This window comes from Lynx canadensis, chromosome B3, assembly GCF_007474595.2.
Source record: "Lynx canadensis isolate LIC74 chromosome B3, mLynCan4.pri.v2, whole genome shotgun sequence".
In the NCBI taxonomy this organism is placed as follows: domain Eukaryota; kingdom Metazoa; phylum Chordata; class Mammalia; order Carnivora; family Felidae; genus Lynx; species Lynx canadensis.
The window spans coordinates 29989410-30013057 of NC_044308.2; the positions used below are offsets into that span (position 1 = coordinate 29989410).

The 23648-nt window shown below is 36.0% G+C and overlaps 1 protein-coding gene across 4 annotated transcripts in view; it reads right to left on the reverse strand.

Annotated features, from left to right (window-relative positions):
- The window catches only part of PEAK1 (pseudopodium enriched atypical kinase 1), a 311110-nt gene that overhangs the window by 189285 nt on the left and 98177 nt on the right, over positions 1–23648 (reverse strand). For 3 of the 4 annotated variants that reach the window (XR_003969358.1, XM_030317633.1, XM_030317632.1), the window contains one exon: positions 192–273. The gene's annotated coding sequence lies outside the window, so the exon portion shown is untranslated. Of the gene's footprint in view, positions 1–188; positions 274–23648 lie in introns of all 4 variants that reach the window. The other variant, XM_030317638.1, reaches the window with a different exon arrangement.

Sequence of the window (23648 nt, forward strand, 5' to 3'; positions counted from 1 at the left end):
ATTCTGTCTTTCCTAGTCACAGAAACATGGCAAATACTTTGAAAGGGGCATGTCTTTGTCATCTTTGTCTCTTCCATACCAAGGCAAGTTTCAAAATTATAAGATTTGATGCTGGAATAAGACAAGACATTGATAAAAAGAGATTTAACCCTGCAATAAATGTGTTACATCATGAAAAGAAAACGTACAACCCAGTTTAACTGGTTCCAACTCTAGGCATTATGTCATTGCTTCCTTTTCTTTCCTTAGGAGTGGACCTCAAATATTCTTTTCCTACAGGAAGATGGAAAGTGGGAAATACATATTAGTGAAGGTTATCTGAGTCATACTTTAAAACTGAGCATTCTTTAACATACCTTTAGGCAGAGTCAAACTGTTACACATTCTATTTAGTGGACTTGTTTTTAAGTGATGACATAACTAAGAGGTATTTTAGTTTAGAAAGTACTATTGTTTAAGTAGCCAGAAAAGTAACCTTACCACAAAAAATTACTTTCAATGAACAATACCTTTGTTAAAGATAACTACACAGGATAGGATTGCATGAAGTACTGTAGTTCATTACATTATGCAAAAATATTTCTAGAACTAAGTTCTTAATCTTCTGGGTAAAGGGTAAGCGGTGAGATTATAAAACTATGAGACTCTAGTGAAAGCTATGAACTGCATCTCCTGAAAAAGGCACATACATGAATCATATTTTACATATAATTTCAGTCGAGTCATTAAACCCAGCCATCTATCCTGAGAATCTCTAAAACCTGTTAGTAGACTCCAAGGAACCAGTTTTTGAGTTTTCAAAATAATGGATTTACAAGATTTTAGAACCTGAAGCAACTTGGCAACCATGTAATCCAAGCTGCTAATAGAAAAATAAAGAAATACTGGCCCAGAAAGATGAAAAGAATTAAGTAAAGCCTTAGTCTACTCAGGAACAGAGGTGTCCAATTATTATGCTAATGTACATAAGACTGACCATGCAAAATTTAGTATATAGCAGTGCCTTTGGGTTAGAATAATTCTCACAATGGAACCCAAAGAGGAGACTTCCATATGGTCTTTTGGCCCAAACATTACTGATAGTTAAGAGAGTGAATTTTGGAGTTCTATATAAATGTGAAAAAGTTGATCAAGTCACTTAATCTGTCTCAAAAATAAATAAAAACATTAAGAAAAAAAAAATTTTTTTTAAATAATAAATCTCCTGGTGCGCCTGGGTGGCTTAGTCCATTAAGCATCCGATTCTTGATTTCAGCTCAGGTCATGATCTTGGGATCATGAGATCAAGTCCCAAGCCTAGGATTCTCTCTCTCTCTCTCTCTCTCTCTCTCTCTCTCTCTCTCCCTCTCCTCTCCCTCTCCCTCCCTCTCCCTCCCCTCTCCCTCTCCCTCTCCCACTTGTGCTTTCTCTAAAAAAAAAAAAAACATAAAAAAATAAAATAAAATAAATTAAATAAATAAATAAATAAAATCCTTGTCTGCAACAACATGGATGGATCTAGAGTATAAAGCTAAGTGAAATAAGTCACTCAGAGCCAAATGTCATATGATTTCACTCGTGAAATTTATGAAATAAAACAAGCAAAGGGAAAAAGAGACAATCCAAGAAACAGACTCTTAACTAGAGAACAGATGGTTACCCTAAGGGGAGGTGGGTAGGGGGGAATGGGTAAAACTCGTGATGGGGATTAAGGGTACACTTATCATGATGAGCACTGAGTAATGCACAGAATTGTTAAATCAGTACAATGTATACCTGAAACTAATATAACACTGTATGCTAATTGTACTGCAATTAGAATGTTTAAAAAGTATTACTTAAAAAGTATTTCTTGTCAAGTCATGAAATTAGATATAATATGAAATAAATCTCTAAGTAAATGAGATGCTTTCCAGTTCAACAAAATAAGTGGCAAACATTTACTGAGTATCTTCTACATAATATACTATTCAAGGTGTTACTGAGGATATAGAAAAGATCAAATTGTCCTTCTTTAAGAGAAATTATGGCAAGATAGAGCTTTTCCTTCTCATTTCCATCTTGGGTTCCATTTTTTTCCTTCTTTCCTTAGGGTTCAGCGTTTTTGCCCACATTCTCAGAGTTCCCAGCAGGACTAGGAGGACCCTGCACGTGATAACTCCTAATTTTGATCTTTCACCTGAGCCTCAGACCCCCATGTCCTGTTGGGTTTTTTGGATGTTTCCACCTGAATATACCATAGGTAAAAACTCAGTATGTTCAAAACTGAGCTTTTCATCTCTTCCCAAAATTGATCCCTTCTTTAAATTCCCTGTTCTGGTTAACAGCACCATAGCCACTTAGACACATGAAAAGTCCAGCAATAATTACATTTCACCAATCACCTTCAAGTCTCATTGATTCTTACTCTAAATGCTTTCTAAGACTACTTTCTCAACTCCATCCCAATCAATAGTACCCAAATCCAGGTCACTATCTCTCAATATAACCAATTCAGTTATCTAACCAGTCCACTTTTATCCTACTTCAGAGTCAATTATTATACTGCTGCCAAAATGATCCCTCTAAAATGAAAATCCTGCCACATGATTCACCATCATATGTCAGACCTTTCAAAGACTTATCCATAGAATGAAGTTAAAGTTCACCCACAGAATAAATGGACAGTGTGGCATGTGAAGTACTCAATGACCTCGCTCATGCCTATCTCCTCAGCTTCACTTCCTATCTCCCACTTCATCACACCACAGCCACACTGAATCTCATGTGTTCTCACGCTGGTCTTTTGCCAATATATCCTTACAACCTTTGCACGCATAGGCAATTTCTACTTGTTCTTAAGATTCAGGTCCAGGATCACTTCCTCTGAGAAGCCTGTTCAGAGCATGCTTCCCTACCCGCCAAGCTCACACATCACCACAACAAGCAAGTGGGAGATATTTGTTACACTGAACAAAAATGAAACTAAGCAAACTAATGACACAGCAGCAAGTAAGTTATAAATATAAACCCAGCAAGAAGGGAAACTAGATGGATTTCAGTGTTTCTTTGGAGAAAAAAGGTCTTGATCTGAGGAGTAATTGTTCAGAGTGTTGAAGAGAAGAAATGAAAGTATTTGAGTAAAAATTGAGATGGAAATGAACACATTTAGAAGTGAAATGTGTATAGTAAGGCTGGAGGGATAGTAAACACCAAATATAAACTTGTGAATGTTACCATCCTTTAAAAAAAAAAAAAGGTTTAGGGACCACAGCTGATAAATCACCAGACTTTTGAAACAATTTTCTCTGAAACTATACAGTATAGTTGCCATTTACAGACACTACTTTACACTTGCATTAGAGAGACATTAGTTTAGATATTTTCATTTTTTAGTTAATGCCCTGTAATCTTACAGGTTTAAGAAAGTACTCATGCTTAATTAGCATGTACTGAAGAACTTTATATAAAATCCTGAAATTATAATCTTTATATTACATGACAGTTTGCTGAAATTGGATAAGCTAACATAGACTCAGGTGGGTCAAGAGCTAGTCGACCTTATTAAATAATCTTTATTATTAGAACATTAGATTATTCCAAGTCAGCAGAAGAAACTGAAAAATATAGTGAGCTTAATGTTCATTTCACAAAGGAATTCAACTGTAAATGTTTTGTTCTCTGAATGCAGGATAATTAAAGAATATCAATCTTGAAACTTAAATACACTAGTCATAGCGCAGACAAAGAACAGATCTATGAGGTATTCCCATATGAAAAGTGAAGATTAAGGTCACCTACCAAGAATAAGAAGAGGGAAAAATAATTGTCATCCCTGAACTACACTTAATGACAAAATCTACTGCTTGCAGTGAAGATAAAGAACACTCACTCTGATACATTAGCTAGAAGGCCACACAATTAGTCAGAAGGGGATCAAGTTAGAAGCATAAGCAGCACAAGTAAATCAGTCAACCCAAACTGAATCATCTCTAAATGGAGTTCTGTATCATTTTTATTTTATATATTTAACTATATAGCTGCATAAGATAATAACAACCCAAGGCATATCTTCTTTATCAAAAAGAAAGATGATTAGGAAACAGATACCTGCTGACAAGCACAGAAGTACTTGGAGTGTTAAAAGTCATTTGCATGGAGTTGTATGTCTTCTTGTCCTTGACTCTGTAAATGCCAATTCCTTGCTTTCAGGTTTGCAGACAGTAAAAAGTGAGATACAAAGCTGAATATTAATTCTCAAGATAACACTGATGTTATGTCAGAAGATATGGGTAATTCTCACTCTCACATAATACCTGTCATTTTAAAATGCCCCTACTGAAATGAACCAACATTCGTGAATGCAAGGCTAAAAAACCCTTTTGAATGTTGTATTCAAGCAAACTGACAGATATGAACGCACAAACACTCGTCTTCGATTATGAAATCCCCTCACACATAAACATCATTGTAAAATAAATTTCTGTCAGAGAAGAGGGACTGAAAATGTTGCAAGCTTGCTAAAGAGAGTAACACCAAGCTATAAAAGAAGGTGGCAGCCCGAGAATATGACAACCACGTATGCTCAAGTGTGCTGCAGATGATCATTTAGATGCTGTCAGCCAATGTCAGCTGAATTTCTTCAATACTCCCATTTTATGAAAAACCCCTCTGGCTTAGGGAAGGAATATAGACTCATCTATCTGATCTAAAACAGCAAACTGTTTTTGTCTGGTATGTATTTATTTTTCAACAAGAAGAGAGAGTTCTATATTTCTTGTGATCATAATCTTACCCATACATTGGGGCTAATGTCTGTACTGTACAAATGTAAAAATTATTCATTAAAAAAATAGCAGATTTTATATACATACACAGCCAATTCTCAATATTTGTGAGAATTTGTAGTAGTTATGTTCTATAGTTCCCACAAACAATGAATCAGTGAATACTGCGCTTCTATTGCTTTCAGGAAATGAAAAATACAGGGTTAAGTTCTTATAAGCCTCTGATTACATTTTCACCGACCGATCATTACACAAAGTTTGTTTTATGTGTATTTCTGTGTAAAAAACATCTTATTTAATATATATTGTTGATTCATTAAAATTGAACTCAACAGCATAATTCATGACTGAACAAAGTTTATCTAACACACATATAGTCTCCATAGGGCATATCACAACCCTGTTGTATTTAGTAACACTACACATCACTTCAGCACATTTGGAGGACAGCATAATCACCCCAAAAAGGCACAAAAATTATGAAAAATGTGGCACTAAGGAGACTGCAAAAAGAACACTAGATTACAGTATGAGAGTTCAAACAAGAAGGCAAATGTCACCTTGTTCAACCTCAGCTAAAAATGTATACAGCAGGCAACTCATTTTTTTTTTAAGTCATCTCTGTACCTAACGTGGGGCTTGAACAGGATCAAGAATCCACACACTCCACTGACTGAGCCAGCCAGGTGCCCCCAGGTAATTCACTTTTTCACCGCTCTTGAGTATATCTACAAATGACTGTGAAAGCACCATAATTATTGATTTGGGGGTTGCAAATAAACTTTAGCAAGCAGATAAATTTGCAAAAATGAAAGCCATGAATAAAGAGGATCAACTAGCATATGTGTGTGTGTGTGTGTGTGTGTGTGTGTGTATGAATGTGTATGTGTATATACACCTGTGGCATATGACATATGTGACAGGAAAGACAAGTTGTGGAACTCTCTAGTATGACACTCTCTTAAGGTCCATTCCTATATTTCCACTTGGCATACTGGATACCTCTACCTGAATGTACTATCAGCACTTCAAACTGAACAGACCAAGTTCATCTTCTGTGCTTATCCCAAACCTGCCTTCTGGTATGTCACTACTCAAGTCACTGCAACTCTGACTCCTTTCTCCATATCCCAGCCAGGCACCAAATCATGTTGTTTCATCCTCTAAAATAGCTCTTAAAGTTGATCTCTCCCCGACCCAAGCCCACTACAATTATCACTAAATGCCTTTCTATCATTTGAACCATTAGCACAGTTTTACCATCTTCTCTATCCCCTACTCCAAAATCAAAGGCTATATTACAGTCAGTGTTATTTTTCCAAGACTTAATCATACTTTCACTTCTTGGTACCTATATAATGAGTTTCAAATTTCTTGGTTGTGATACACAATGCTTTTTCTGGCACCAAATCATCCCTGTAGATTCATCTCTCATAAACTCTATAGCCACATCACTCATCTCTCATAAACTCTATAGCCACAATAATCTATTTTCCATTCTTTGAATATATCATGTTTTTTAAAGACCCTTTGTACATGTTAGAAATGCCACTAACAATGCTCTTTCTTCCATTCTTTACCTGCCCTTAAAGCCTCTGCTGATGTCACTTCCTTTATGAAGACTTTCCTGATCAGCCTCTACTTCCACTTCAGGCCAAGTTAGTCACTATATTCCCTGTGCTTCCATAATACCTTCACATACTTCTATTATAGAATTCCTTAACTTGGTAAGGGAGGAAGCACAAGAACGTACAAGGTTGGCCAAATACTGATTACTAATGTAGCTGAGTGATGCAGATTCATTATACTATCATTACTTTAGTGTGTATGCTAAATTTCCATTAAAGGAAAGTTAAAAAAAAAAAGTCAAGAGAGACAGAGACAGAAGGAGAGAAAAAATATTTTACTATAAGTAATTGAAAATCTGACTTGTGTGTGACTTAAACAAATATGGCATTAACTTTTTTCCCCAGATAAGAAGTCTAGAAGTACTAGTCTAGGGTCATTACTGAGGCTCAAGAAGATCATCAAAGACAAAGTCTCTATCTTTTTCCTCCATTAAGTGTGTTGATTTGTTGCTTCAAAGCCACTTGTAATAGATGCTGACATTCTCTTTGTATTCAAGGCATGAAAAAGGATAGTGCAAAGTCACATCTTTACCTCTTTAACAGGAAAAACAAAAATGTTTTTCAGTGCCCTCAGCAAACAGCTTGTAATACATTTCCCACAAGCTGTTAAGTCATCCAACAGTGCCTTATGGCCTGATCCTCTTTGAAGGCAGAGACTATTTTCGTACTTCGGTAAGCAATCCAGTACCTAGCATACAGAGGTACTTTGTATCTAATTAATGTATGAATCTAATAAAGGAAACAATAATATGTATAATAACACAAGAACTCCACTTTGCTAATTTTCTTTATAAAAGCAATATAACAAAAAGTGCTCTAACACTTGCCAATGCTGTACAAATAAGGAACTACTAGTATAGTAGTTTGACATCCACTATCATGAGATGTTTTACTGTTCTCTTTGTAGAGGACCAGACAGAGGATTAACAAAAAATCAAGAGACCTGAATTTCTGTCTACACAAAACAATCTTGATGAAACTCAATTACTTAGAGGTAATGTTTATTAATTTCTCAGGGTTATTCTGAAAATAAGAGAAATATAAACAATATGAAAGCACAGTGAACTGTATAAAACAGTATAAACACATGCATTAAAAATGCACTGAAAAAAATAAAAATAAATGCAATGGTTCTATTAAGTCTTGAGAGGAAACTTAGTTATGTACCATGCATAAAGATATATGCCATCTGGCACATCAACAATATGAATTAAAAATTAAACACTATTAATATCTAGTATGGATGCTAAACATAGTTAGATGAGTTTCTGCATTTGGCCCTGGTTCTTTCATGGCTATGGAGAAGTAAACTAACTGTACCTTACATTTACACCTCACTAAGGAAAAAATGCTTTACAAAATAAAATTGGTGCCTTGATGCAATTATATATCCACAAACTGAAAAGTAGGATATGATAAACAAACTGGTTAACACAGAATAGTTGACACCAAATCCCAATTAATCACTTAATAATTAACTACCAATAAATGAACAGTACTAAAGTAGGCTAAGGTCCTAAAGCACTTCTAAGTTAAATCAAGTGAGAAATAAAAGAGTAGAAGCATTGAATATTAATTTTCCTCTGACTTTAATAACCTTGATTGAGCTTATAAATACTTTTCAGGATTACCTTATGGCTCATACATACAGAGGCAACACTGATGGTCAGAAATATTTCTGATAAATGATAATTTCAATGGCCTGTTTTCTAAATTTGTACTAAGTTGTATATTCCTAACCTATAAGAGTGTTGTATCAAAATAAGCAGTATGTATATACAACAAAACACAGTAGCCAATACTAAGGAAGAGAAAAATGACAGTTCTAAGTCAAGAGAATCTCTACAGAATGTTATATTAAGAACTGATGTGTCTTCACTTTTATTAGATTTGTAGACAATAGTTTCATTAGTTTCAATAGTTTCATTTAAGCAGAAACTGTTCTCCATGTAGCTTACCGTGGAATTATTAATGCTGAAAACTGACTCATCTTAATACAAAAAACTACACATCAAGACTGTAGGCCAGTAAATTCCAGGAGAACACTGCATAAAGCATCATTAGGTCATAAATAGAACTGAAAATTTTCAGCAGATCAGACTTATCTCACAGTTATTTTCTAAAGGAGGAACATCCAATAAGAAACCAAAATGTTAGAATATAGTGAGAATGAGCTTATGCTTTATAGCTGTAGCCACCCAGTTTCAAGTAAATCAATATTTGTTTTTAAAAGGGAAGAACAGAATGTTTCTCTTCCTGTTTTACTTGCATATATAGCTTTAACAGCTAAAACTTCAACAGTGGGTATTTCTCCTACAAAGAATTTGGCATACCTGAAGTAAGAAATAAATTATTTGTCAATGTTATAAAAATAAAAGTCATAAATGATACGTTTACAATGAGGAGCTATTTTAATTTTTTTTTAATTTTAGGGAGAGAGTTGCACACACGTGTGAGCAGTGGGGGGGGAGGGATATCATTGAGATATTGATAGGATTGCTTTGATCATCTGTTGTTATGATACCCATTAAACTCAAAGTGATCCACAGATAATCAAAGCAATCCTATCAATATCTCAATGGTATCTTTTGTAGAAACAGAAAAATTCATCCTAAAATTTGTATCAGATTTCAAGGGACCCTAAACAGCCAAAACAAGCACGAAAAAGAAGAATAAAACTGGAGAACTAATACTTAATGACTTCAAAACACTATAAATTAAAAAAAAAAAAAAAAAAAAGACAGAACGGCAACAGAATAGAGAGCCCAGACTGAATAAAGTTTCACATAAATGGTCAAATAATTTTTGACAAGGGTGCCAAGACTATTCAACGGACAAAGGAAAGTCTTTTCAAAAAATGGTGCTAGGAAAACCAGATATCCACATACAAAAGAATGAAGATGGAGCTTTACCTAACACCATAGACAAAACCTAACTCAAAATGGGTCAAAGACCTAAATGTAAAGCCTAAACCCATAAAATTCTTAAAAGAAAACATAGGTTAAAGGCTTCACAACATTGGATTTGGCACTGATTTCTTAGATATAACATCAAAGGCACAGGTAACAAAGTGAAAACAATGAATTGGACTTCATGAAAATTTTAAAACTTTTGTGCAGCAAAACACACTATGCACAAAGTCGCAACATTGGAGAAAATATTTGTGAACGATATTATCTGGTAAGAGATTAACATCATAATACATAGAGAACTCCTAAAACTCAACAAAAAGAAATAACCCAATTCAAAACTGGGCAGAGGACTTGACTAGACATTTCCCCAAAGATATACAGACGGCCAGTAAGTACATGAAAATAAGTTATCATCACTGATTATTATGAAAATGCAAATCAAAACGACAATGAATACCACTTCACTCACACCCATTAATATGGCTACGATGATCTCTCCTCCCTCTCTCGTTCTTTCGTTTCTTTCATTTCTTCTTTCTTCCTTCTTCCTCCTTCCTTCGCTCCTTCCTCTTCCCGTCCTTCCTCCTCCTTTCTTGTGATTAGTTACAACACCTGGACTACACACTTTTTGCACTTCTGTCTATTTCCCATTGTCCACGTTCTGCTATGGAAAACAGAACAGTGATTCCTTAAAAATTAAAAATAGAATTAGCATATTATCCAGCAATTTACTTCTGACTATATACCCAAAAGAAGAGAAAGCAATGTCTTGAAGAGATACTGGTACAATGACAATTTACAGCAGCACGACTCACCAATGATAAATTGTGAAAGCCACTCAAGTGTCTGTTGACAGACAAATGAATACAGTGGAATATTATTCAGCCACAAAAAGGAAGGAAATTCTGCCATATGCTACCAACACAGATGAACAACCCTGAAGACATTATCCTAAGTGAAATGAGCCAATCACAAAAAGACAAATATTGCACAAGTCCATTTATACAAGGTGCTTAAAGTAGACAGAATCATAGAGACAGAAAGAAGAATGCTGGATGTCAAGGGGAATGGGGAGTATTAGAAGGTGGAAGAGGGACTATATAAAGTATCCTCCAAAATGAGAAGGCATTTGGGGACCAAAAAAAACAAAGCAGGCAATGCATACAATTCCCACAGAGTTTTATGCAGGGTAACTTACTGACAGGGAGGATTGGGCAGATGATGATCCAGAGCTGCAGTTATTTCCCAAAAAGTCTGGACCTCAGCCTACAGATTCTATACAGCAAGGGGACCCTGGGGACACTAGTGAAGTCAAGGGTTCATGTACATTTCAGAAGGTTTGCATGCACCTGACAGATCTTGTGATGACATCTGTGTGTCAGGAAAGGGAAAAACTATTTTATCTTTAACAAATTTACAGAGCACCTGAGTAAAGCCTTCCCACATTCCAGATGTGGTGGGAATTTTTAAGGCATGTATACTAATCTCCAAAGGGCCTGGGACACGTAGCCCCAAGAGAGGTCACAGAGCAGACGTAAACAAGATGAAAGACCAAAGATGGAATCAGTATTGTCATCACTCCAGCAGAGAGTTACTGTTTAGTAAGTACAGAGCAGTTCTACAACATGAAAAGAGTTACAGAGATGGAAGGTGCTGATGGTTCCACATTATGAATGTATATAATGCCAATTATACACCTAAAATGGTTAAGATGGTAAAATTTATGCTAAATGTATTTTACCACAATAAAAAAATTAAGAAGGGGTAAGGGGTGGAGTAAATGGGCCATTGGGGAGTAAGAGGAAAATCTAAATGTCATGAGTAAGGGAGAAATATAATAAAGAGGGAAGAAAATAAAAAAGGAAGGTAGACAGGGATAAAGAGTAGAATGGAGGGAGGGATTCTCTCTCTCTCTCTCTCTCTCTCTCTCTCTCTCTCTCTCTCTCACACACACACACACACACACACACACACACACGCATACTTTGAACTTTGACCCAAATCACCAAGTACTAACTACAGCATAGAGAATGCCTCCAGGATATCAATCACTGTCACATTCTGATATCAAAGATAAAAATTTCAACTTGGTCTAAAATGACCAAATTGGGCTTAATCAGAAGTAATCAGCTGTAAATAATGCAAATCCAAAAGGTCCAGATCATGTTCCACTGTCATTCCCTATTAGGAAATCAAATTCAATTTGGAAGATTTCAGTATGATTCGCTAAAGTTACGTCTCAGGATACACACAGAATGTGAGTGTTCCTTGGAGCACCTGACTTGATGGATACAATGGGCAAGTACTACTGCCATTCACAGAAATAAGCATATATTTCACAGTAGCTACTGAAAATCAATGTTTTCACCGCTTCAAATGGTAACAGAAGTAAAATATTCTAATTTCAAAATCACTCCAAGCTGCAAATTAAAAAAATGTATGTTCTTATAAACTTCTATTAATCATAAAGCTAAGTAATGTGTTACTAACAGCTGTGACTGCCTCTTCACTAAAGCCTGTGTCACTTTAGCTGACACAACAGCTCATTCTTCTTGGAGCAATTCAATCAATCACCCTATCAAATAGTCCCAGGTCAAGCAGGTGAAAATACTTTTAGTGTAGTAGGATGTCCCTACAGCTCTTTAAAATCTATAGGCACGCTCCACCGCAGCTGCCTCCTTCTGCCACTCTTGTGGTGTTGCTTGTATGCTCTCTCTTGGTGTGGACCCGGTACCTCTTTTGTGAAGCAGCAGCTGGGGAGACTCTGGTACTTGCCATGGCTGACAAAAAGCCCAAGGAAAGAGTCAAGAATGAGAACAACGATCATATTTGAAGGTGATAGGGCAGGATGGTTGTGTGGCACAGTGTAAGATTAAGAAGCATATACCACTTAGTAAACTAATGAAAGCCTATTGTAAACAACAGGTGTGTCACTGAGGCAGATCAGATTCTGATCTGATGGGCAGCCAATCAACAAAACAAACACACCTACACTGTTGTAAATGGAGGATGAAGATACAATTGGTGTGTTCCAGCAGCAGACAGGAGGCATCTACAAAAATGGGAACCTGCTACGTTAGTCCAGAACTCTGTTCCTCCAGACCAAGAAGACATTCTCCATTAGAAAACTGCAATTTGAGGGGTACCTGGGTGGTTCAGTCAGTTAAGCCTCTGACTTTGGCTCAGGTCAGGATCTCACAGTTAGTGGGTTTGAGCCCCACGTTGGGCTCTGTGCTGACAGCTCAGAGCCTGGAGCCTGCTTCAGATTCTGTGTCTCCCTCTCTCTCTGCTCCTCCCCCGCTATCACTCTGTCTCTCTCGTTCTCAAAAATAAACATATGGGGCGCCTGGGTGGCTCAGTCGGTTAAGCATCCGACTTCAGCTCAGGTCACAATCTCATGGTCCGTGAGTTCAAGCCCTGCGTTGGGCTCTGGGCTGATGGCTCAGAGCCTGGAGCCTGCTTCCGATTCTGTGTCTCCCTCTCTCTCTAACCCTCCCCTATTCATGCTCTGTCTCTGTCTCAAAAATAAATAAACGTTAAAAAAAATTAAAAAATAAATAAACATAAAAATTAAAAAAAAAAAGAAAATCGCAATTTGGTTCCACCACATCCTAGTATAGTTTTCTCTATTCTTTCATTTTCCCCTTCCCCATTTCTTTACTGTACATAAAGTAACTGTGTATGTGCACAAGCATACTGCATGTTTTGAACTAAATGGCCAATGGTATGTTTTGAGTAACATCAAATGGAGATGGGATAAGGGAAAATACTGGTCCTGTGAAAACACCTCCTTTCTCCATTAGTGGCATGCTCATTCATCTCTTATCTTTATATTCCAGTTATTTTGCTCTTACTCTTTAACAATAAAAGAACATGAAATCATTCTGTACTTTGTTTTATTGGAGAATTTTAATTTATTTCATTTGCTATTATAAACCAAGGACAATTTTATAACTTTTTTGTACATGTTACATGTAGGACAATATTTTTTTAAGTTTATTATTTATTTTGAGAGAGGAGAAGAGAATCTGAAGCAGGCTCCATGCTGTCAGAGCAGAGCCTGATGTCAGGCTCAATCTCATGAACCATGAGATCATAACCTGAGCAGAATCCTAGATAGTTTTCCCTTCAAGTCAAGTACCTTGTTGTTTAAATAAACTTGTTTAAAAACAATTAAATTTAATTTTAAAAACAAAATCTGTAGGCACATGAAATCTGAGGATAGGATGAAAAAAAGGAATGGACTAGGCTTTTACCTCAAAGGTCCCAGTGCTACTGCTTTACAAAATTCACTGGATTCTAAGAATCCATGCTTTTTGAATTACAACAGATAAACAAATATTTGTGGGTATCACTATAGCCAATGGCATTGACAAAACTAAGTATACCCCAAATTTCAATTACAGGCATACTTCGGAAATAATGTGGGTTTGGTGCTGACCACCACAATAAATATCACAAAAGAGCAAGTCAAGTGACTTTTTTGGTTTCCCAGTGCATAAAAAAGTTAGGTTTACCCAATACTATATAGTCTATTAAGTGTGCAATGGCATTATGTCTAAAAACGAATAATACCTTATTGCTAGAAAAGGCTAACCATCATCTGAAGTTTCAACAAGTTGTAACCACTGATCACAGATCACCATAACAAATATAATAATGAAAAAGTTCGAAATATTGCAAGAATAAATAAAATGTGACACAGAGACAGGAAGTGAACAAATGCTGTTGGAAAAATGGCACCGATGGACTTGCTTAATGCAAGGTGTCACAAACCTTCAATTTGTAAAAAAACGTAGTTATCTGCAAAGTGCAACAAAGCAATTGCAGTAGGTTGAATGGTGATATCCTTTCTTCCCCCCCCCCCCCCCAGCATGACCCAGCAAGGAGCTGAACTTCCACTCCCACCTTTGGCAATGAGGCAAGTCAAGGAAAACATTAATACCAAATGCACTCAATACAAAGTTTCCAAGACTATTTACAAGATTATTTTTTCATTATGAAAAAATTCTTTCCACGAACTCTTTCTCCTAGCATTAATATTTGATCTTAGTCTTTCCCTTTAATGTATCCAATTTTCCTCAAGGTCTGGGGATCTTTAGTTGATCAGAGCTATTCTGAATACATTCTCCCTCTCCCTCTCACCCCCATAGTGTCTTTTATTTAAAAATTTTAAAGATAAACTTAAAATCTTAAACATAATTCAAACTTACAGAAAAGTTTCAAGAATAGTAGGAAGAATCTTTTTTTAATCATTGAGAGTAAATTGCTGACATTATGTCCCATCATCCCTGAAAACTTAGGTTTGTAATTCCTTTAATGAAGACATTCTCCCAAATAACCATGATACAATCGTCAAAATCAACAAATCACGATGATACCAGGTACTCTCTAAGCCCTATTTAGTTTCACCAGTCATCTCACTAATGTCTTTTGTAGCAAAGGGAACAGATCTAGTATCATGGGTTGCATTTAATTGTCATGTTTCTATAATCTCTGTTAACCCTGAAACAGTTAGTTATCAAGTTTTTCCTTTACTTTCATGATCTTTAAAATTTGTAAGTTACGGCCAGGTATCTTCTAAAAAGTCTCCAATTGGGGATTCTCTGCTGTTTCCTCAAGATTAGATTTAGGTTATATAGATTTTGGTAGATGAATCATAGGAAATGATGCCCTGGTCCTCACACTGCATCCTATCAGTCAGTGCTTGATTTATTTTGTCCCATTACTATTACATTAGCTTTCATCACCCGATTAAGGTTAGAATCTGCCGGTTTCCTTCTGTGAAGTTCCTTTTCTTTCCTTGTTAAGTAATAGATATTTTGTGAGGAGACATTTTGAGACTACATAAACAGCAGTTCCTTATTAAACTTTCACCCATTAGTTTTGGCATCTACTGACATTTCATGGATAACTGATTATCCATGGATAACTACACTGGTTCCCAAACTGATGTTCTAATTCCATTCTTCCTTTTCTTCTCTCCATTCATTTATTATGTCACTTGCAAACTCATGAATTCCTTTTTTATTCAGTGGGCTATAATTTGATAATGAGTATTATTTGATGTTCAAACTGTTCAAACATTGGCCAGTGTAGTGCTTGCTCTTCAAGGTCACTTCTGTATCCTTTAGATATAAGACCTCTTTGAGCGATTCCTTACTTTCTTGTTTCCAGCATAGCTTGTCCTTTTCTTTCTCTACCCCAGCCCTAATCAGCCATTTCTCCAAGGAGTCCTAGCACAGGCACCTATGTTTCTAGGCCCCATCCTATGATTTCTGGACTGAATTACTCAGGGAGCAAAGAAAGCAGTAAGAAAGCCAAAGTGCTACTTGTTTAGAATGTGTTGTGACTGCCCTGATTTCCTCTGTACCTGAATACATCTGTTTTCCCCAACGGCTTATCTGCCTTGAACAGCAAGGCTGACTACACACTGCTTAAAGAAAGAGGAGACCTGTAAAATAGACAAACCTCCCCCAAAAAACATAGTTGCAAAAGTTAGGAAACACTTGCTCTGGGGGTAGATATTCTGAGGTCATTTTATTCCTAGAAAAGGTACCGTTTCCTTTTCTTTCTTTTTTACTATATCTTTATTTGTAACAGTTTTAGATGTGTACACAAACTGTGAGGATAGCTCCAGTTCCTATGTATCCCACACCCAATTTCCCTTAACAGCTTGTAGTAGTGTGATACATTGTCACACTTTTTTCTCTTCCCCCTGCCCTCATTTGTCACAACTAATGAACCAATACAAATAAATTATTATTAACAAAAGTTCATACTTTATTCAGATATCCTCAGTTTTCCTCCAATGTCCAATTTCTGTGTGAGGATCCCATCCAGAATATCATACTACACTTAGTAATTAAGTATTGTTAAGCTATTCTTGCTTGTGACAGTTTCTCAGAGCTTCCTTGTCTTTTGATGAATGTATTAATTTACTGTAGCTGCTGTAACAAATTAGACAAACTAAGGTCTTCTAAAAAAATCCCAAAGGGGCACCCAGGTGGCGCAGTTGGTTGAGCGTCCAGATGAGTCCTGATTCAGTTCAGGTCATGATCACACGGTTCATGATATAGAGTCCCACATTGGGCTCTGCGCTGGCAATGTCCACCTGCTTGGGATTCTCTCTTCTCCCTCTCTCTCTGCCCCTCCCCTGCTCATGCTCTCTCTCTCAAAAATAAATAAATAAACATGAAAAATAAAATTAAAAAACAAAACAAAACAGGGAATTTACCATGTGACCCAGTAACGCCACCACTGGGTATTTACCCAAAGAAAATGAAAACAGGAATTCAAAAATATATATGCACACCTATGTTTATTGCAACACTATTACAACAGCCAAGATATGGAAGCAACCCAAGTTGTCCATCCACAGATATATGGATAAAGATGGGGTGGGAGGGGCGGGCGGGAGGTGCACATGCGTGCGAACGCACGCACAGCGCGCGCGCACACACACACACACACACACACACACACAAATGGAATACTACTCAGCCATAAAACAGAATGAGATCTTGCCATTTGCAACAACATGGATAGATCTAGAGGGTATAATGCTAAGTGAAATATATCAGAGAAAGACAAATACCGTATGATTTCACTCATGCAGAATTTAAGAAACAAAACAAATGAATGAAGAATAAAAGAAACTAACCAAAAAAGAGAGTCTTAACTGTAGAGAACAAACTGATAGTTACCTAAGGGGGGGGGGGGGGGGGGATGGGTGAAACAGGTAAAGGTGATTAAAGCACAGTTATCATAATGAGCACTGAGTAATGCAGAGTTGATGAATCACTATAATGTACACCTGAAACTGGTATAACAGTTTCAGGTATATTAACTATCCTGGAAACCAGAAGTTTATTCTCTTTCAGTTTTAGGAGTCATAAACTCTAAAATCAAGATTTCAGTAGGGCCACACTCTCTGAAAAGTCTTAGAACCATTCCTTGTCTCCTCCAGCTTCTGGTGGCCATAGGCATCCCTTGGTTACAGGTACATCACTCCAGTCTCTGCTTCTGTCTCTTCTGTGTCTGTGCCTTCCCTGTTTTATGAGGGACATGTCATTGGATTTAGAGCCTACTAAATAATCCAGGTAATCTGATAATCCAGGATGATCTCTCAAGATTCTTAAATACATCTGCAAAGACTCTGTGTCCAAGAGAGAGAGGTTCTGAGGTTAGGACATGGGCATACTTTTGGGGGGATATTACCATTTAACCTACTACAATGACCTTGACAGTTTTAAAGATTACTGTTCAGATATTTCAGAGAATTGTGATTTGATTTCTCATGATTAGACTGGGATAATGTGTTGGAGGGAGGAAAACAGCACAGGTAAAGTATCATTTTTATCCTATCAAGGATACAACTTATCAACATGACTTCTCACTATTGATGGTGACCTTGATAACCTGGCACGAGGCAGTGTTTGTCAGGTTTTTCCATGATATTGTACTCTTTGGAGAAAAGTCACTATCAACAGTTCAACTTGAGAGGTGGGGAGTTTACACTTCCTTGCAGGTGGAGTATCTAAATAAAGTACTGAAATTCTTCTGCATGGGAGATGTGCCTATTCTCCCTTGGGGTCAACATCAATTGTTTGTTTATATCAGTATGGATATATGAATATTTCTTTATATTTTGGCTTTTAACCCAACACTATTTTATTTTATTGCTCACAGTGTTCCAGTTTTGCATGTTGGGAGATCTTTTAGTCAGCTCTTCTATCCCTATGGCATACTCCTGTTACCGTGTTGTGTGTGTGTGTGTGTGTGTGTGTGTGTGTGTGTGTGTGTATTTAAAGCATTTGTTAGTTTTGGGCACTACAAGATGCTCTGGGCTCACCCTATATATTTCCTGCCCCAACACAAGAATTAGTCACTTCTCCAAGAAACTTTCATTCCTCTTATAGGATAATGGTATTAGAAACCAAGATCTGGGCACAAGGTGTGGTCATTGCTACTGGGGTTTCATTGCTTCTAGACCCTCTCAGCTGACAGAGCAATCTATGTTTACTAACCTGTGTATATACACATTATCTATAAACATTTTTATATGCAATCACCTGCATCTATATTAAGCTAAACATGAGTTCATACTAAGTCTCCAACTCCAGTCCATTATCACATGGATCATATTAGCTTCTTCCCCTTGCTTACTGTAACCCCACTACAATAGCAGAAACATGTATAGCAGCTGCAGAATTGTTAACCCATATACCCTGTCCCCCTGTAAGAGAGTACAGTGTTTACATATACAGTTCCTTTTGCCTTTTAGTGTTACAGATTCTACTCATTTCCCAAATTACTTAGATCAGTACCTCATTCCTACACCCCCTTCAGTGACATTAATATATTTGTAATACATTTACATTCTTTGTCACACTTTACATTCTACCCTGAGATCCCTGACTTCCTAAATGAGGTTTTTAAAATTAATATATATTAATATCCACTCTGCTATAAAGTTCCACAGATTTTAACAAATACTTAATGTCCTATATTCATCATTACAGCATTATACAAAATACTTTCACTATCCTAAAAAAGCCCCTGCGTTTCACCTAACCAACCTTCCCCACAACTTGTTACTCCCCTTGGCTTCTGGCAACTACTTATCCTTTAACTGACTCTTATTTTTGCCTTTTCCAGAATGCCATATAATGGGACTTACACAGTATGTAGAATTTTCAGACTGACTTCTTTAACTCAGCAGCATGCATTTAAGATTCATCTATATCTTTCCATGGTTTGATAGTTCTTTTTTATCACCGAATAATATTCCACTTATGGATGTACCAAAGTTTATTCATTCAACCTACTGAAGGATATCTTGGCTGCTTCTGGTTTTAGAGGGGGAGATTATGAACAAAGCTACTATAAACGTTTGCATGCAGGTTTGGTTGTAAGTTTTCAAATTAGTTGTGTGACTACTTAGGAAGGTGTTTGCTGATTTACATGGTGATTTACACATTTAGCTTTGCAGGCAACAATTAGCCATACTATTTTGCACTCTCACCAGCAAGGAATGAAATTACCGTTCCTCCACATCCTTGGTCAAAATTTGCTTTTGTCAGTGTTTGGAATTTAGCCATTCTAATAGTATGTAATGGTATCTCATTATTGTTTTAACCTTTTATATGCTTACTTGCCATCTATATATCTTCTTTGATGAAGCGTCTCTTCAAAATTTTTTGTCCATTTTTTGATTGAGTTGATTTGTTTATTGCTGAGTTTTAAGAGTTTTCTACATATTTTGGATACAAGTCCTTTATCATATGTGTTTTGCAAATATTTTCTCCCCAACTGTGGCTTGTCTTTTTATTCTCTCAACAGTATCTTGCATTGAGAAGAAGTTTTCAATTTTAACTAAGCCCAACTTCACCCATTTTTTTTCTTGCATGGATCACATTACTAATGTATTTTAAAACTCACTGACAAACCCAAGATTCATATCAGTTTTCTCCTATATGTTCTTCAATATAGTTTTACATTTTAAATTTAGGCCAACGATCCACTTTGCATTAATTGTTGTATAAGTCATAAGGCCTATGCCTAGGTTCACTTCTTGCAAATGTTCACTTGTTGCCTCATTTATTGAAAAGACTATCATTTCTCCATTGAACTGTCTTTGCTTTTTTGTCAAAGACCAGTTGACTATATTGTGTGGATTTAGTTTTGTTTATTTATTGCGTGGACTCTCCATTCTGTTAATTTATGTGTTTATTCTTTTGCCAATACCACTGTGTCTTGATTACTGGTACCCTTTACATTAAGTCTTGAAATCAGGTGGTGTAAGTACTCTAACTGTTCATTTTCTTTGTTCGTTTTCAGTATTGCGTTGACCTTACTAAGTCTTTCGTTTCCCATACAAACTTTAGATTTAGTATGATGATAGCCACAAAATAGCTTACTGGGATTTTGACTGGGATCGTGTTGAGTCTATACATAAACTGGAAAAAACTGAGGCTTTAACAATATTGGGTATTCCAATCCATGAACACAGAATATCTCATTTATATAGATCTTTTTTGACTTTTTAAAATCACTGTTTTATAGTTTTCCACTTATAGATCTACATTTATTTTCTTAGATCTATACCTTAAGCATTTCATTTTGGGGGATACTTTTTAAATGGGATTTTTTCTGACACTACCAAGTTTGAGAACAACTGTCATACAATCACCTAACCTACTTGGACTTGGTGCTTATTTGTACATGTGTATAGTAATTCCTGCACTTATCACTGTAAAGCATTGTTATAATGATAAAATAGCAATCATTGAAAAATTATATGTAAATTAGAAATCACAAAAGTATAAGGGTCATTAAATCCATTATCCTTCCTATAAGGGTGAAGAAACAACTCCAGAGAAATTAAGTCACTTGACAAAGTTTTAATAGGGGCATGGACAATTTAGAGTGCACACAGGGGAGCTGAAGAGTATTAAATAAACAGTGTTGGCCAGAAGATTCATAAAATGGGTAGGAAAGATAGGCCCAGAATTTATACTCAATTATATATTTAATGAGGATCCACTAAATGACAAAGGAGTAAATAATTAACGTAGGGTCTTCTGGAAATTAATCCGTTTGATAGGATATAATACAAAGGAGAATGGGTAGGACTTAGAATAATGCAATAGAGTCTTGGTTAGGATTTTAGAACAGAAAGGACTTAGAATAATCTAATCTAACATCTTCATTTTATGTACACTGTAGGTAATTCTCACTAGCAAAGATTAGTACATATGGTAAATTGTAATGGCAGTCAACACGTACATTTTTGTTTAGCCATTTTCTCTTTTTGGTCTTGGATTTCTTTCAAGTATTTTAAGAAAGGTGAAAGAAGGGTAATTAGTAAGACTTTAAAGGAATGAATGATGTAATCAGTAAGACTTCTTAAACACTCCAAGTCTAAACCCTTCATTGGACTTAACCATGGAAATTCTGAGGATACCTTTTATCCTTTGCTTTCACATCATTTACATTGTTCTTCAAAAATTATTTGGCTTTTGCACACATTATCTCCTGGGTAAAGCACCTAGAAAAAAGGGTGACAGTAGGCCCCAAATACTTTCTTATGCCATTCAGAATAGAATTGCATTTCTGGACCCAGAAAAAGAAGAGTTATGATCATTTCAAATCCCCAGAAATGGCTGTATGATAGAATATGGCATTTACATTTTGAACTGCTTAATCATTCTTTTATAGACTAGCTGAAGGTTATTTTGTCTCTCTGGCATTTTCTTATGTCTAAGCTGCCTTCCTTTGTCATCCAGGGCTCAGTTTCAAGGTTGAAATACATTATAGTAATCACAGTCAACCAAAGGCATCTCTATTGCAAACTCTCCATAACTTCATGCTTTTCCCATCAATTTCACTTCAGTTAAAAGGCCAGTTAAGAGAAGAATGTATGAATAAATCTGAGCTTACAATTTCTATTGCCACTATTACCTCATACACTCAGGCTTTTTATTAAATTTGCTATCTTCACACTATTTTATACATTATAAAGATGGCATGTACATAAACACCTTGCGAAATTAAGTGACTCCACTTTAGAAAGCTGAACTTTCTGAAGTAAAGCTTCCCCATGCTTTACCTAAATAAATTATCATCCACATTCCATCTAGGATACTTCCATTACTTCACATTTCTTCAATCACTTCTCTCCCAACACCAATGAAGAAAAACAATAAAAGGAAATATAAATTATTTTTTATTATTAAACCATCACTAACCTCATGCATTTTTCAACTAGAGCTTTAGCTACAGGACAAAACCATGACTATAACCCAAGCCAAGTCCCAGGTCTGATGTTTACAAGTACTTGATATTAAGCACTTCACAGTTTATCTGGGCCTTGGATTCTTTGTGTGCAAAGTGAGGGGACTGGACACGATGATCAGCAAATTTTCTTATACAAACATCATCAATCCAAACTTTTTAACTTCTACTGCTGACGTTTTCATAAAGAATGTAGGGTCTTTTTGAAAACATTACTGGTGTAAAAGAATACGAAATCATAGTACATAGTACTATGTACATACACAGTACATAGTACACACAAAAAATTAACATTTGGGTTAATGAAATGTTAGAATCCTAACAAAAGCCTTCCCTTAGATTCTGTATTGACCAGCTTTCTTTGTTGTTGTTGTTTTGGCTCCAAAGACAATGTTTCTATAAAACCTTTCCTGCTTCAGGAGTTCTTATGCTAACTACCTCTTGTAGATTCTCATTGCACACGATTTCCCCTCTATCAAAGCATTTCAACCAGACTATGAACTCCTTCCTTAGTTGTCCTTGTAAACTGGATCGTACATACATCAATTGGATTGAATTTTAGCTTTTATGTGCACTTCCCTACTTAAACAGAAGGGGAATAATTTGGAAGGGGTCTCGCCAACAGTCACAAAATACTGGAAAAAAGAACCTTGCTCTCTTGATTGTACTTTAAAATTTTTGTATACAAGGCTGGAATATTTATCAGTTTGTAAACTCTGAAGGGGGAAGACATGGTCTTCACATATGGTTACAACCCTCATAATACTTATTAAATGTTAGGAATATACTAGCTGCTTAATAAATGTTGAATATGGAAAAATAAAAGGTTAAAAAATCTAAGAAGTAACACAGCACAGCTTAACTTTTCCAGTATACTAATGGGTATTCAGCAGAATGAATTTGAAAAAATGACTATTTAAATGCAGGCTTTCTTTTGATAAGCAGTTTGAAGTAATGGAGGGAGTAGAAGTGTAATCAGACACAACCGTGTGACAACTTCTCTGAGCTTGTGTCCTTATTCTAAAACTAGACCCAACTTAGTTTACAGGGCTGCTATAATAATTAAAAAAATAATGGATGGAAAGTCCCTATTAGCCCATGCCCCATAGTAGTGCTCAATAAATACATGGCAAATATTATGTGACTTATTCCTCAACATAACTTCAGCCTTAACAGCGATAGCCTTTCCTCCTTGCTTTATTGTCAACATATCCCTCATTTGTATTTAAGTCCCTTCTAATGACATTTCAGTTAAGAATTTCAAGTATGTATGCTTTTCCAAACTATTAGCTTCATTACATAATTCTGTTAGGAAGAAAACCTTCCATATTTTAACTATAGAAAAAAAAAATCAGTTTTGCTATTTCACTGCTTTTCTGAAGTCCTAGCACAGTAATAATATTTATGACACTGAGCACTGAAGTTTACGAAGCAGTAAATAGCTTTTGAGGCTGATTAAACACCTCTATTTCACTTCACATACTCCAGTACCATAGGCTTATGTTATGTAAGGACCTTTTCCGGTCCTACACCTTTCAATAATATTAGACTGAGAAAGAAGGAAG